This window comes from Salvelinus namaycush, unplaced genomic scaffold (assembly GCF_016432855.1).
Source record: "Salvelinus namaycush isolate Seneca unplaced genomic scaffold, SaNama_1.0 Scaffold1, whole genome shotgun sequence".
In the NCBI taxonomy this organism is placed as follows: domain Eukaryota; kingdom Metazoa; phylum Chordata; class Actinopteri; order Salmoniformes; family Salmonidae; genus Salvelinus; species Salvelinus namaycush.
In genome coordinates, this window is record NW_024057674.1 from 1559983 (window position 1) to 1576953 (window position 16971).

The 16971-nt window shown below is 42.1% G+C and overlaps 1 pseudogene; it reads left to right on the forward strand.

Moving 5' to 3' along the window:
* Positions 1-16456, forward strand: part of LOC120035233 — a 155022-nt pseudogene extending 138566 nt beyond the window's left edge.
* The last annotated feature ends 515 nt before the right edge of the window (positions 16457-16971 follow it).

Here is a 16971-nt window from a genome sequence, read left to right on the forward strand (position 1 = left end):
GTATGTGACCATTAACATCCGCTAACCATGTGTATGTGACCAGTAACATCTGCTAACCATGTGTATGTGACCATTAACATCTGCTAACCGTGTGCATGTGACCATTAACATCCGCATGTGACCATTAACATCTGCTAACCTTGTGTATGTGACCATTAACATCCGCTAACCATGTGTATGTGACCATTAACATCCGCTAACCATGTGTATGTGACCATTAACATCCGCTAACCATGTGTATGTGACCATTAACATCCGCTAACCATGTGTATGTGACCATTAACATCCGCTAACCATGTGTATGTGACCGTTAACATCCGCTAACCATGTGTATGTGGCCGTTAACATCCGCTAACCATGTGTATGTGACCGTTAACATCCGCTAACCATGTGTACGTGACCATTAACATCCGCTAACCATGTGTATGTAAACATTAACATCCGCTAACCATGTGTATGTGACCATTAACATCCGCTAACCATGTGTATGTGACCGTTAACATCCGCTAACCATGTGTATGTGACCGTTAACATCCGCTAACCATGTGCATGTGACCGTTAACATCCACTAACCATGTGTATGTGACCGTTAACATCCGCTAACCGTGTGCATGTGACCATTAACATCCGCATGTGACCATTAACATCTGCTAACCTTGTGTATGTGACCATTAACATCCGCTAACCATGTGTATGTGACCGTTAACATCCGCTAACCATGTGTATGTGACCGTTAACATCCGCTAACCATGTGTATGTGACCGTTAACATCCGCTAACCATGTGTATGTGACCATTAACATCCGCTAACCATGTGTATGTGACCATTAACATCCGCTAACCATGTGTATGTGACCATTAACATCCGCTAACCATGTGTATGTGACCATTAACATCCGCTAACCATGTGTATGTGACCATTAACATCCGCTAACCATGTGTATGTGACCATTAACATCCGCTAACCATGTGTATGTGACCATTAACATCCGCTAACCATGTGTATGTGACCATTAACATCCGCTAACCATGTGTATGTGACCATTAACATCCGCTAACCATGTGTATGTGACCGTTAACATCCGCTAACCATGTGCATGTGACCGTTAACATCCACTAACCATGTGTATGTGACCGTTAACATCCGCTAACCGTGTGCATGTGACCATTAACATCCGCATGTGACCATTAACATCTGCTAACCTTGTGTATGTGACCATTAACATCCGCTAACCATGTGTATGTGACCATTAACATCCGCTAACCATGTGTATGTGACCATTAACATCTGCTAACCATGTGTATGTGACCATTAACATCCGCTAACCATGTGTATGTGACCATTAACATCCGCTAACCATGTGTATGTGACCATTAACATCCGCTAACCATGTGTATGTAAACATTAACATCCGCTAACCATGTGTATGTGACCGTTAACATCCGCTAACCATGTGTATGTGACCGTTAACATCCGCTAACCATGTGTATGTGACCATTAACATCCGCTAACCATGTGTATGTGACCATTAACATCCGCTAACCATGTGTATGTAAACATTAACATCCGCTAACCATGTGTATGTGACCGTTAACATCCGCTAACCATGTGTATGTGGCCGTTAACATCCGCTAACCATGTGTATGTGACCGTTAACATCCGCTAACCATGTGTACGTGACCGTTAACATCCGCTAACCATGTGTATGTAAACATTAACATCCGCTAACCATGTGTATGTGACCATTAACATCCGCTAACCATGTGTATGTGACCGTTAACATCCGCTAACCATGTGTATGTGACCGTTAACATCCGCTAACCATGTGTATGTGACCGTTAACATCCGCTAACCATGTGTATGTGACCGTTAACATCCGCTAACCATGTGTATGTGACCATTAACATCCGCTAACCATGTGTATGTGACCATTAACATCCGCTAACCATGTGTATGTGACCGTTAACATCCGCTAACCATGTGCATGTGACCGTTAACATCCGCTAACCATGTGTATGTGACCGTTAACATCCGCTAACCATGTGTATGTGACCGTTAACATCCGCTAACCATGTGTATGTGACCGTTAACATCCGCTAACCATGTGTATGTGACCGTTAACATCCGCTAACCATGTGTATGTGACCGTTAACATCCGCTAACCATGTGTATGTGACCGTTAACATCCGCTAACCATGTGTATGTGACCGTTAACTTCCGCTAACCATGTGTATGTGACCGTTAACATCCGCTAACCATGTGTATGTGACCGTTAACATCCGCTAACCATGTGTATGTGACCAATAACATCCGCTAACCGTGTGTATGTGACCATTAACATCCGCTAACCGTGTGTATGTGACCATTAACATCCGCTAACCATGTGTATGTGACCGTTAACATCCGCTAACCATGTGTATGTGACCGTTAACATCCGCTAACCATGTGTATGTGACCGTTAACATCCGCTAACCATGTGTATGTGACCGTTAACATCCGCTAACCATGTGTATGTGACCATTAACATCCGCTAACCATGTGTATGTGACCATTAACATCCGCTAACCATGTGTATGTGACCATTAACATCCGCTAACCATGTGTATGTGACCATTAACATCCGCTAACCATGTGTATGTGACCATTAACATCCGCTAACCATGTGTATGTGACCATTAACATCCGCTAACCATGTGTATGTGACCATTAACATCCGCTAACCATGTGTATGTGACCGTTAACATCCGCTAACCATGTGCATGTGACCGTTAACATCCACTAACCATGTGTATGTGACCGTTAACATCCGCTAACCGTGTGCATGTGACCATTAACATCCGCATGTGACCATTAACATCTGCTAACCTTGTGTATGTGACCATTAACATCCGCTAACCATGTGTATGTGACCGTTAACATCCACTAACCATGTGTATGTGACCGTTAACATCCGCTAACCGTGTGCATGTGACCATTAACATCCGCATGTGACCATTAACATCTGCTAACCTTGTGTATGTGACCGTTAACATCCGCTAACCATGTGTATGTGACCATTAACATCCGCTAACCATGTGTATGTGACCATTAACATCCGCTAACCATGTGTATGTAAACATTAACATCCGTTAACCATGTGTATGTGACCATTAACATCCGCTAACCATGTGTATGTGACGTTAACATCCGCTAACCATGTGTATGTGACCGTTAACATCCGCTAACCATGTGTATGTGACCATTAACATCCGCTAACCATGTGTATGTGACCAATAACAACCGCTAACCATGTGTATGTGACCAGTAACATCCGCTAACCATGTGTATGTGACCATTAACATCCGCTAACCATGTGTATGTGACCATTAACATCTGCTAACCATGTGTATGTGACCATTAACATCCGCTAACCATGTGTATGTGACCATTAACATCTGCTAACATGTACATGTGACCAATAACATCTGCTAACCATGTGTATGTGACCATTAACATCTGCTAACCGTGTGTATGTGACCATTAACATCCGCATGTGACCATTAACATCTGCTAACCTTGTGTATGTGACCATTAACATCCGCTAACCATGTGTATGTGACCATTAACATCCGCTAACCATGTGTATGTGACCATTAACATCCGCTAACCATGTGTATGTAAACATTAACATGTATGTGACCATTAACATCCGTTAACCATGTGTATGTGACCATTAACATCCGCTAATCATGTGTATGTGACCATTAACATCCGCTAACCATGTGTATGTGACCATTAACATCCGCTAACCATGTGTATGTGACCGTTAACATCCGCTAACCATGTGTATGTGACCATTAACATCCGCTAACCATGTGTATGTGACCGTTAACATCCGCTAACCATGTGTATGTGACCGTTAACATCCGCTAACCATGTGTATGTGACCATTAACATCCGCTAACCATGTGTATGTGACCATTAACATCCGCTAACCATGTGTATGTGACCATTAACATCCGCTAACCATGTGTATGTGACCATTAACATCCGCTAACCATGTGTATGTGACCATTAACATCCGCTAACCATGTGTATGTGACCGTTAACATCCGCTAACCATGTGTATGTGACCGTTAACATCCGCTAACCATGTGTATGTGACCGTTAACATCCGCTAACCATGTGTATGTGACCATTAACATCCGCTAACCATGTGTATGTGACCATTAACATCAGCTAACCATGTGTATGTGACCGTTAACATCCGCTAACCATGTGTATGTGACCATTAACATCCGCTAACCATGTGTATGTGACCATTAACATCCGCTAACCATGTGTATGTGACCATTAACATCCGCTAACCGTGTGTATGTAAACATTAACATCCGCTAACCATGTGTATGTGACCGTTAACATCCGCTAACCATGTGCATGTGACCGTTAACATCCGCTAACCATGTGTATGTGACTGTTAACATCCGCTAACCATGTGTATGTGACCGTTAACATCCGCTAACCATGTGTATGTGACCGTTAACATCCGCTAACCATGTGTATGTGACCGTTAACATCCGCTAACCATGTGTATGTGACCGTTAACATCCGCTAACCATGTGTATGTGACCATTAACATCCGCTAACCATGTGTATGTGACCGTTAACATCCGCTAACCATGTGTATGTGACCAATAACATCCGCTAACCGTGTGTATGTGCCCATTAACATCCGCTAACCATGTGTATGTGACCAATAACATCCGCTAACCATGTGTACGTGACCATTAACATCCGCTAACCATGTGTATGTAAACATTAACATCCGCTAACCATGTGTATGTGACCATTAACATCCGCTAACCATGTGTATGTGACCGTTAACATCCGCTAACCATGTGTATGTGACCGTTAACATCCGCTAACCATGTGTATGTGACCGTTAACATCCGCTAACCATGTGTATGTGACCATTAACATCCGCTAACCATGTGTATGTGACCATTAACATCCGCTAACCATGTGTATGTGACCATTAACATCCGCTAACCATGTGTATGTGACCATTAACATCCGCTAACCATGTGTATGTGACCATTAACATCCGCTAACCATGTGTATGTGACCATTAACATCCGCTAACCATGTGTATGTGACCATTAACATCCGCTAACCATGTGTATGTGACCATTAACATCCGCTAACCATGTGTATGTGACCATTAACATCCGCTAACCATGTGTATGTAAACATTAACATCCGCTAACCATGTGTATGTGACCGTTAACATCCGCTAACCATGTGTATGTGACCGTTAACATCCGCTAACCATGTGTATGTGGCCGTTAACATCCGCTAACCATGTGTATGTGACCGTTAACATCCGCTAACCATGTGTACGTGACCATTAACATCCGCTAACCATGTGTATGTAAACATTAACATCCGCTAACCATGTGTATGTGACCATTAACATCCGCTAACCATGTGTATGTGACCGTTAACATCCGCTAACCATGTGTATGTGACCGTTAACATCCGCTAACCATGTGTATGTGACCGTTAACATCCGCTAACCATGTGTATGTGACCATTAACATCCGCTAACCATGTGTATGTGACCATTAACATCCGCTAACCATGTGTATGTGACCATTAACATCCGCTAACCATGTGTATGTGACCATTAACATCCGCTAACCATGTGTATGTGACCATTAACATCCGCTAACCATGTGTATGTGACCATTAACATCCGCTAACCATGTGTATGTGACCATTAACATCCGCTAACCATGTGTATGTGACCATTAACATCCGCTAACCATGTGTATGTGACCATTAACATCCGCTAACCATGTGTATGTGACCGTTAACATCCGCTAACCATGTGCATGTGACCGTTAACATCCACTAACCATGTGTATGTGACCGTTAACATCCGCTAACCGTGTGCATGTGACCATTAACATCCGCATGTGACCATTAACATCTGCTAACCTTGTGTATGTGACCATTAACATCCGCTAACCATGTGTATGTGACCATTAACATCCGCTAACCATGTGTATGTGACCATTAACATCTGCTAACCATGTGTATGTGACCATTAACATCCGCTAACCATGTGTATGTGACCATTAACATCCGCTAACCATGTGTATGTGACCATTAACATCCGCTAACCATGTGTATGTAAACATTAACATCCGCTAACCATGTGTATGTGACCGTTAACATCCGCTAACCATGTGTATGTGACCGTTAACATCCGCTAACCATGTGTATGTGGCCGTTAACATCCGCTAACCATGTGTATGTGACCGTTAACATCCGCTAACCATGTGTACGTGACCGTTAACATCCGCTAACCATGTGTATGTAAACATTAACATCCGCTAACCATGTGTATGTGACCATTAACATCCGCTAACCATGTGTATGTGACCGTTAACATCCGCTAACCATGTGTATGTGACCGTTAACATCCGCTAACCATGTGTATGTGACCGTTAACATCCGCTAACCATGTGTATGTGACCGTTAACATCCGCTAACCATGTGTATGTGACCGTTAACATCCGCTAACCATGTGTATGTGACCGTTAACATCCGCTAACCATGTGTATGTGACCATTAACATCCGCTAACCATGTGTATGTGACCATTAACATCCGCTAACCATGTGTATGTGACCATTAACATCCGCTAACCATGTGTATGTGACCATTAACATCCGCTAACCATGTGTATGTGACCATTAACATCCGCTAACCATGTGTATGTGACCGTTAACATCCGCTAACCATGTGTATGTGACCGTTAACATCCGCTAACCATGTGTATGTGACCGTTAACATCCGCTAACCATGTGTATGTGACCGTTAACATCCGCTAACCATGTGTATGTGACCGTTAACATCCGCTAACCATGTGTATGTGACCGTTAACATCCGCTAACCATGTGTATGTGACCGTTAACTTCCGCTAACCATGTGTATGTGACCGTTAACATCCGCTAACCATGTGTATGTGACCGTTAACATCCGCTAACCATGTGTATGTGACCAATAACATCCGCTAACCGTGTGTATGTGACCATTAACATCCGCTAACCGTGTGTATGTGACCATTAACATCCGCTAACCATGTGTATGTGACCGTTAACATCCGCTAACCATGTGTATGTGACCGTTAACATCCGCTAACCATGTGTATGTGACCGTTAACATCCGCTAACCATGTGTATGTGACCGTTAACATCCGCTAACCATGTGTATGTGACCATTAACATCCGCTAACCATGTGTATGTGACCATTAACATCCGCTAACCATGTGTATGTGACCATTAACATCCGCTAACCATGTGTATGTGACCATTAACATCCGCTAACCATGTGTATGTGACCATTAACATCCGCTAACCATGTGTATGTGACCATTAACATCCGCTAACCATGTGTATGTGACCATTAACATCCGCTAACCATGTGTATGTGACCGTTAACATCCGCTAACCATGTGCATGTGACCGTTAACATCCACTAACCATGTGTATGTGACCGTTAACATCCGCTAACCGTGTGCATGTGACCATTAACATCCGCATGTGACCATTAACATCTGCTAACCTTGTGTATGTGACCATTAACATCCGCTAACCATGTGTATGTGACCGTTAACATCCACTAACCATGTGTATGTGACCGTTAACATCCGCTAACCGTGTGCATGTGACCATTAACATCCGCATGTGACCATTAACATCTGCTAACCTTGTGTATGTGACCAATAACAACCGCTAACCATGTGTATGTGACCAGTAACATCCGCTAACCATGTGTATGTGACCATTAACATCCGCTAACCATGTGTATGTGACCATTAACATCCGCTAACCATGTGTATGTGACCATTAACATCTGCTAACCATGTGTATGTGACCATTAACATCCGCTAACCATGTGTATGTGACCATTAACATCTGCTAACATGTACATGTGACCAATAACATCTGCTAACCATGTGTATGTGACCATTAACATCTGCTAACCGTGTGTATGTGACCATTAACATCCGCATGTGACCATTAACATCTGCTAACCTTGTGTATGTGACCATTAACATCCGCTAACCATGTGTATGTGACCATTAACATCCGCTAACCATGTGTATGTGACCATTAACATCCGCTAACCATGTGTATGTAAACATTAACATGTATGTGACCATTAACATCCGTTAACCATGTGTATGTGACCATTAACATCCGCTAATCATGTGTATGTGACCATTAACATCCGCTAACCATGTGTATGTGACCATTAACATCCGCTAACCATGTGTATGTGACCGTTAACATCCGCTAACCATGTGTATGTGACCATTAACATCCGCTAACCATGTGTATGTGACCATTAACATCCGCTAACCATGTGTATGTGACCATTAACATCCGCTAACCATGTGTATGTGACCATTAACATCCGCTAACCATGTGTATGTGACCATTAACATCCGCTAACCATGTGTATGTAAACATTAACATCCGCTAACCATGTGTATGTGACCATTAACATCCGCTAACCATGTGTATGTGACCATTAACATCCGCTAACCATGTGTATGTGACCGTTAACATCCGCTAACCATGTGTATGTGACCGTTAACATCCGCTAACCATGTGTATGTGACCATTAACATCCGCTAACCATGTGTATGTGACCATTAACATCCGCTAACCATGTGTATGTGACCATTAACATCAGCTAACCATGTGTATGTGACCGTTAACATCCGCTAACCATGTGTATGTGACCATTAACATCCGCTAACCATGTGTATGTGACCATTAACATCCGCTAACCATGTGTATGTGACCATTAACATCCGCTAACCGTGTGTATGTAAACATTAACATCCGCTAACCATGTGTATGTGACCGTTAACATCCGCTAACCATGTGCATGTGACCGTTAACATCCGCTAACCATGTGTATGTGACTGTTAACATCCGCTAACCATGTGTATGTGACTGTTAACATCCGCTAACCATGTGTATGTGACCGTTAACATCCGCTAACCATGTGTATGTGACCGTTAACATCCGCTAACCATGTGTATGTGACCGTTAACATCCGCTAACCATGTGTATGTGACCATTAACATCCGCTAACCATGTGTATGTGACCGTTAACATCCGCTAACCATGTGTATGTGACCAATAACATCCGCTAACCGTGTGTATGTGCCCATTAACATCCGCTAACCATGTGTATGTGACCAATAACATCCGCTAACCATGTGTATGTGACCATTAACATCCGCTAACCATGTGTATGTGACCATTAACATCCGCTAACCATGTGTATGTGACCATTAACATCCGCTAACCATGTGTATGTGACCGTTAACATCCGCTAACCATGTGTATGTGACCAATAACATCCGCTAACCATGTGTATGTGACCATTAACATCCGCTAACCATGTGTATGTGACCATTAACATTTGATTTGACCTGACCCCGCAAGATGTGTCAGGTTTGTCAATTTATTAATTGTCTTTTGCTTGAAACCCTCCTGTCAATGTTGAGTAAGGACGCACACCCGATTACGCATATAGAGGTAGGACTAGTCTACCTGGTTACACATATAGAAGTAGGACTAGTCTACCTGGTTACACACATAGAAGTAGGGCTAGTCTACCTGATTACACATATAGAAGTAGAACTAGTCTACCTGGTTACACATATAGAGGTAGGACTAGTCTACCTGGTTACACATATAGAAGTAGGACTAGTCTACCTGGTTACACACATAGAAGTAGGACCGAGCACTAATGTAGATCTATAAATGTGCCCATTTGGGGATGTCTGATAGTATTTCTGATTGTCTTAACGCTGCACCACTAATGAGTTGTGGAGCTTCTCAAAGCACATTTTTTTCTCACCTCAAACAGCAAGTAAACAAAGTCTAATCAAAATCAATTACAAATGAGAATAACTCCTCAAAGTATTTGTAAAATATTTCCAGCTCTCACCCTTTCGATAACCACTCGGCACAAAAGGGAAAAACGTAATGCGCTGATCCAGTGGAAATGTCAAAACACCTGATTACTTCTTATCCCTTTCACAAATAGCCTACAGCTGTGTCGGTCGAGAACTCACAGGCACGGGAAACTGAGGGCCCAGAATATTTTATACAATGTTTCAAGTTCGTTATGGACAGGCCATGTGATTTATAGGACAGTTATTTGCAATGTTTTTATTTGTTGGCTTTATGTAGGCTATTTTTTACATAGGTGGCAATGGCAATAAAAGTTACTTTTAGATTTGTATAATTTCCATTTAGATAGAATGTAGATTAATCACAGACAATGATTGAGATACTATTATAAATTAAATTAAACTGTTCCAGTAAAATGAACATATGAAAATCATAATTGTCACCAGATCAGTAGAAATGGTAAGATACATTTGCACTCCAAATGTAGGTTGCCGACTGCTTGTGTAGCCTATTACCAGCAACGTCAGAATGTATGAAGGCCAGCAAGAGGAGGTGGTTCAGGAAGAGTTTCTTCTCTTCTGGTTGGGCGTTATTGATGTAATGGCATGAAAATAAATTGGCTGAATATTATACAATGACTTATCAACAGCTCTAACAATTTGACCCCCACAGGAAATCTACACTGGCAATTCTAGAATATACTATATAGCCTAGAAACCGGTTCAACTATCATTATGACATCATGGATGAATTCTAGAATATACTATATATCCTAGAAACCTGGTTATACTATCATTATGACATCATGGATGAATTTTAGAATATACTATATAGCCTAGAAACCTGGTTAAACTATCATTATGACATCATGGATGAATTCTAGAATATACTATATATCCTAGAAACCTGGTTAAACTATCATTATGACATCATGGATGGGCAGTCCTTGTATTCATAGTGTAGTGAATTCAGGGGGTAGCCCTGAGCTGGACTCAAACCTGGGTCCAGCGACTGTCAAGCCAACACCTTAAAACTGTTTTGCCAAGATGTCTGAACTTCTTGACGAGGTCGCTAGGTGTTGGATTACGGTTGATACAATTGCTTTCTCTATGAATTTGAGAGTGGTTACATTTCTCCAGCCCCCATCCCAGCCCCCATCCCTCAGCTGTTTACCAAACCAAGTCTCTGGGCAGCCATTTTGTTGCTGTTTAAATCCTAGGTTGTCCCTTTAAAAAAGCCACACAATAATCAATCAATCAATAACAAAGCTGTAATGCCACCACTATTTTGCTAATAAGATGTTGATGGGGCTGGAGAAATTTAACTACTCTCAAATTCATAGACAGACCTATGGATGCAAGGACTGACCATCCATGATATCAACATTATAGTTTTAACCATGTTGAGGCTATACAGTGTTGATTTACATTGTTTCTAAACATTGGAGTAAAAAAAGCTTATTTGGGGTTCTGATGGGGTACAACAGTTGAACTAAGCTCATGAGGCATGTGTTATATTCTTCAAGAATCAATGGCTATAAAATAAATAATTTTAAAGTCAAAATATGGATGTGGTAAATGCCGATTTCCCCTTTAACACCAAACATCAGTTCAACAACTGCAGAGTTTGTACCTCTGTTTTTAAGACAGTACTTACCAGTGGTAATCACGGCCCGGTTTCTCAAAACCATCTTATGGCTAAGTTCATCTTTAGAACCACTGGATGCCTTAAATTGCGTTTGGGAAATCGGGCCCAGATATCCAGTTTCTTCCTCCTCTTCTTCCGATGAGACCGTAATCCCCCCCTCCTCCGCTTTCACTTCAAAAACTGAATCCTCCTCATCTTTTACTGTAACACCCTCCTCCTCTTTCACTCTGAACGCCTCTTCTTTCACTGTAACGTCTTCCTCTTTCACTCTGAACGCCTCTTCTTTCAATGTAACGTCTTCCTCTTCTTTCACTGAAACGTCTTTCTCTTCTTCTTTCAGGGTAACAACCTCACCCTCTACTTGTTTTTGTATTGTAACATCCTTCTCTTCCTCCTCCTCTTTGATGAGAGCTTCTTTCTCCGTCCAACAGACCGTCTCTTCTTCAGCAGGAAGAGAGTAATTTAGTGAACTCATGGTCTGAGATGTTAGCTAGCTAGGCTAATGCTAACTTAACCAGCCCGCTAGCTGAATAATAACAACAGCACCGTAAATATGAAATTAAATAGGATAACTAACCAACTAGACGACAGACAAGGGTTTAAAATACAGTGGCTAATATACACTAAAGCGTCTAAAGAGCTTTATTGGTTCGGCTATTTTGGCTAGCAAGCTACCGAGGTGGCGGACTAACTGTTGCTGCTGCTGAAAGAAGCGTTCCGTCCACTAGATTATACGTCACACTAACAGCATTGCGTTCCGTCCACTAGATTATACGTCACACTAACAGCATTGCCTTAAAATCGCACACCGATATCAGCTGACTGGAGTGGGTAACGCTCAGTCTGAACCTCTGACTGCGATGGAGATGTGCGACTTTAAGACAATGACGCTAGTGTGACGTAAAATATATATTATAATGTTCAGACAAAAAGTTCGTGTAGGAAGCATGAGTTTTTACTCACCAGTGTAACAATACAGTGTGGTTAAAGACTTAGTAACTTAGTTGTGTTCACGATCTGGTTCCCTATAAGCACAACCAGTTATGTTGTTGAATTATCACATATGTATTAATTTATTTAGGGATTCTGGGTAATCCACAGCAGATTTATGGAGAATTGCTGTGGGTGAGTTCAAAATGGAATAGTCCCGGGATAGAAATATATAAAGTTGACATTACATCATAAAATCCACCTTTTAAATCATACATTAGCAATTTATGTTTTAGTAACTACTGTTGTTGGTTTGGCGTCAAATAAGCCTCTCTTTATATGTTATTTGCCGAATCTCCATTTTCCATGTGGGTTTTATGCTAAAGTTCCCTCTTTCAAGTTGGTATCTAACTGGAAAATGCATCTTCTTTAGGAGTGCTATTTTTACCCTGTCGACTACTGATCATTCATCCACACTGTGTGTCTCTTCAATGCAGGTAATTTATGACAAATGTATAAAGTATATGTTTTATAAACTCATGAACACCAGACAGTTTATCAGCCCGGTTTTGTTAGTTTAGGTGTATTATACTTCTTCACCACCAGAGGTGGACATTGAGTAAATCTTCAGGTTAATTTGATATATTTTGATACTAAAATGGATGACAGTTTATTCTGATGTAGTTAATAGGAGACACATGGAAACAATTGATTCATTTATTCTAGTAAATTAGGAATTAGTAGGAATTGTTAAATCCACTATATGATCACAATAACTTTGATAGACATTTCAATAGTTTTTTGTTAGTATATTATAGGGCAGATTAATGTAGAATTGCTGTGGGAGTGCTATTTATATCCCGTCACTACTGATCATTCATCCAGACTGTGTGTGTCCCATCATTGCAGCTTTGGAAATAAATGAATTATCCATCCATTGCTCCTTCCTGTGTTGACTCACTGACTTGAAAGACCAGGAAGGTCACACTAGCTCGATAGGTTGATATCTAGCTCAAGCTTCACCTCATGCTTTTCATTAACTGTGTGGTTGTGTTATCTAGAGGGAACCCGTTAGCACGGTGGGCTCTGGTGCCTTCTTGACGTGGGCTCAAATCAAAAGAGGAAATCAACCTGCTTGCTTCTTTTTGTATTGTCAACTTTTCGATGGGGATGTTATGTTTGATACCGGAGGTACGAGGCCTTGAAAGCATTAAACTTCAAAGCAGTGAGCTGATGCCTTATCAGCAGCACGTCATCAATGACGTCTGAAGCTTCGTTTCATCGAACAACCACCTGATTGGTTTGGTATTGGGCTTGTTCGACACTGCTGGCCAACTGACTGCTCTACAAATCACCTTATATCATAAATAACTACTCATTATTATTTAAGCTTCTGAAGATTCATTTTCTCCCATCATTCTGTATGTCTCTGATCTTTTGATCTGCAAACACGTTTAGGTTTTGTTAGTTTGGTTCTAAATGGTCTCGGTGCTGATTGGCTATGCTGGTTAGGCTAATAGCTAGTTAGCTAAATAGCTAACGTTAGCTGGCCGGCTAAGATAACTGCATATAGCTAACGTTAGCTGGCCGGCAAAGATAACTGCATATAGCTAATGTTTGCTGGCTGGCTAAGATAACTGCATATAGCTATTGTTAGCTGGCTGGCGTAGATAACTGCATATAGCTAATGTTAGCTGGCTGGCTAAGATAACTGTATATAGCTAATGTTAGCTGGCTGGCTAAGATAACTGCATATAGCTAACATTCTTTGATATTTGGTTAGATGGCGTTATGTATTTCCAAAGCGTTGGTTTACTTTAATCACTCAAGTCATGAGAGCAAACGATTGTTTAATTTGAAGTTCTACATTTGAAGTTATTTCTGTTGTAGTTAACATCATAGGTAATAGGCTGGTCCTCCATATTACTTCACACGTAACTTTATCATTCTTCTGAATTCTGATTGGTTTAATGTAATAACTCCAAAAATAGAACAGTGAGGTGTAACTTTGCATTGGGAAAAATATTTTATATTATCTTTTTATAAACAATACAAAACATACAAACGACAACATCATACAAACAGTAATTACATCACACCTGCCCAGGCCCACTAGAACACACCTCCATCTCCATTAACTACATCACACCTGCCCAGACCCACAAAACACACCTCCGTCTCCATTAACTACATCACACCTGCCCAGACCCACAAAACACACCTCCGTCTCCATTAACTACATCACACCTGCCCAGACCCACTAGAACACACCTCCATCTCCATTAACTACATCACACCTGCCCAGACCCACTAGAACACACCTCCGTCTCCATTAACTACATCACACCTGCCCAGACCCACTAGAACACACCTCCATCTCCATTAACTACATCACACCTGCCCAGACCCACTAGAACACACCTCCGTCTCCATTAACTACATCACACCTGCCCAGACCCACTAGAACACACCTCAATCTCCATTAACTACATCGCACCTGCCCAGACCCACTAGAACACACCTCCATCTCCATTAACTACATCGCACCTGCCCAGACCCAATAGAACACACCTCCATCTCCATTAACTACATCGCACCTGCCCAGACCCACTAGAACACACCTCCATCTCCATTAACTACATCGCACCTGCCCAGACCCACTAGAACACACCTCCATCTCCATTAACTACATCGCACCTGCCCAGACCCACTAGAACACACCTCCATCTCCATTAACAACATCACACCTGCCCAGACCCACTAGAACACACCCCCATCTCCATTAACTACATCACACCTGCCCAGACCCACTAGAACACAACCCCATCTCCATTAACTACATCACACCTGCCCAGACCCACTAGAACACACCTCCATCTCCATTAACTACATCACACCTGTCCAGACCCACTAGAACACACCTCCATCTCCATTAACTACATCACACCTGTCCAGACCCACTAGAACACAGCCAGCGCCCGCATCAGCACCATTTTATTTCTCTCCGTCACTTTAAACTTTTAGATAATAAAGCATTTGACCTTTCTTTTGAATTAACAACAGCGGATTGGTTGATTTCCAGGTTTTAATTAAGTATAATATTTTAGATGATTGATGAGAAAAGTATCGTCCAACTCTGGGGTATCTCACTGCACCCTCAAATGTCATGTTTTGAAATATACAGACAGACAGATTAAAAGTAATTTTACATTGTATATCTGTACTTCTGACAGCCAACTTTCTAACTCCTCCCATAACTTTATGACATCATAACATTCCCAGAAGGATTATTGAGTCATTGTTAGTTTTACACTGAAGACATGACTCTGCCGTTGTGCTGTAGAATTTGTGGATTTTGTCTCTTGTATAATAAAGCAGGACAGAGCTCCTTCGGTCTAGAGTTAAGAGTTGTGGAAAAAGAGATGAAGCAAGTCCCCCAGTTTGTGGAGAAGCTCCAGAACACAGGCATCGCAGAGGGCACCTCCATCCGACTGGAGTGCAGGGTGCTGGGCATGCCTCCACCTGTCATCTACTGGAAGAAAGACAATGACACCATTCCTCACACCAAGGCCAGAGTCAGCTTACACCAGGATGCCACTGGATATGTTTTCCTCCTGATTCAGCCAACCAGGAAAGAGGATGTTGGCTGGTACACCGTATCAGCAAAGAATGAGGCGGGAATTGTTTCATGCACAGCGAGACTAGACATCTATGCCCAGTGGCATCAACATGTCCCTCTGCCTATGAAGAAGGCTCCGCGGTAAGGCAGTCGCTATGCAGCACTGACTGGCCAAGGCCTACACATAAAGTCTGCCTTTCCCACGACGGACAACAGCCCCATCCTGTTCTCCAGCTCCCCTATGGAGGCACAGTTGGAGAGCGAGGAGCTGTGAGGAGCTAGCTGTGTGGTGAATCGCATCTCTGCATGTCTGGCAGACATATCAGTGTGGATGACTCCTACATGGTGTAACAATACATCATGTAGATGTATATAATGAACAGACTAGGTCTATACTGCTCCTACATGGTGTAACAATACATCATGTAGATGTATGTAATGAACAGACTAGGTCTATACTGCTCATACATGGTGTAACAATACATCATGTAGATGTATATAATGAACAGACTAGGTCTATACTGCTCCTACATGGTGTACCCTAATGCTAGCCACGACTGGCACGTGCTTCAGCTGTGCACGGTGGTATTGAACCGATGCCACATTTTTATGGCGATACATCAGTGCAAAAGTGGGGAGAACCGTCACAAAGCCTGTGTTTGATGGTTGATTTTGGAGAGCGTTCGCAATTTCGGCTGTTTTTTTGCTAATGGCATAATTAGGGTTGGTATTGCTGCTGAGGTCAGAGATCAATCCTTTTATGGGTGGAGGTTCACTACTTAGCGGAGG